Source organism: Saccopteryx bilineata, chromosome 4 (assembly GCF_036850765.1).
Source record: "Saccopteryx bilineata isolate mSacBil1 chromosome 4, mSacBil1_pri_phased_curated, whole genome shotgun sequence".
In the NCBI taxonomy this organism is placed as follows: domain Eukaryota; kingdom Metazoa; phylum Chordata; class Mammalia; order Chiroptera; family Emballonuridae; genus Saccopteryx; species Saccopteryx bilineata.
The window spans coordinates 153,634,363-153,635,171 of NC_089493.1; the positions used below are offsets into that span (position 1 = coordinate 153,634,363).

At 33.5% G+C, this 809-nt stretch overlaps 1 non-coding gene across 1 annotated transcript; it reads left to right on the forward strand.

The window, feature by feature from the left end:
- Window positions 1-481: 481 nt before the first annotated feature.
- On the forward strand, window positions 482-588 carry LOC136336977 (U6 spliceosomal RNA). The gene has a single exon (XR_010731709.1). It is a non-coding gene; the product is annotated as a U6 spliceosomal RNA (small nuclear RNA).
- The last annotated feature ends 221 nt before the right edge of the window (window positions 589-809 follow it).

An 809-nucleotide genomic window follows, 5' to 3' on the forward strand; every position in this document is an offset into this window, starting at 1 on the left:
AGTCACTAGCTCGAGCCCTAGTCAGGACACATATGAGAAACAATCAATAGGGTGCACAACTAAGTGGAATGAGTTGTTTCTCTCTTCCTTCTTCTCTCTCTTTCTCTCTCTCCCTCTCAAAAAAGAGAAAAAGAAAAAACTAATTTAAATGTAAATTGTAACTGAAAAAAATAAAAAATATAAATAACACTCTAAAATTTTACTATTATGCTAAAATTTTGTGTATTTCTGTGAGTGTACATGTATATTTGGTTTGTTTGCTTTCTTAACAAATGAAAGCATACTTTATATACACATAGGTACTATGCTGGACTTAATCACTTTTGGCCAAAAATATATCCTGGAGATATTTTTTTGTTAGCACATAAACATCTGTCTCACTTTAAGGGACTAGGTAATATTATATCAATTGACTGTCCCATCATTTCTTCAACTAATCATAAAAACAAACTGGGTTTTTTCTGTACAATTAAAAGTAATGGTGCTCACTGCAGCAGCACATACACTAAAATTAGAGTGATACAGAGAAGATTTGCATGGTCCCTACACAAAGATGACACGCAAATTCATGAAGCATTTCTTTCTTTTTTTAAAGGTAATGCAAAGACCTCTTTCTTTTTTAAAATATTTTTAGTTTTACTGATTTGAGAGAGTGAGAGATACAGGACCATTAATCTGTTTCTATATGTGCCCTGACCAGGGGTCAAACTACCAACTTCTGTATTTTGAGATGATGCTCTAACCAAATGAGCCACCCAGCCAGCACCAGGGACCCCTTTTATCTCTTATATGTGTATCTCTGTATACAT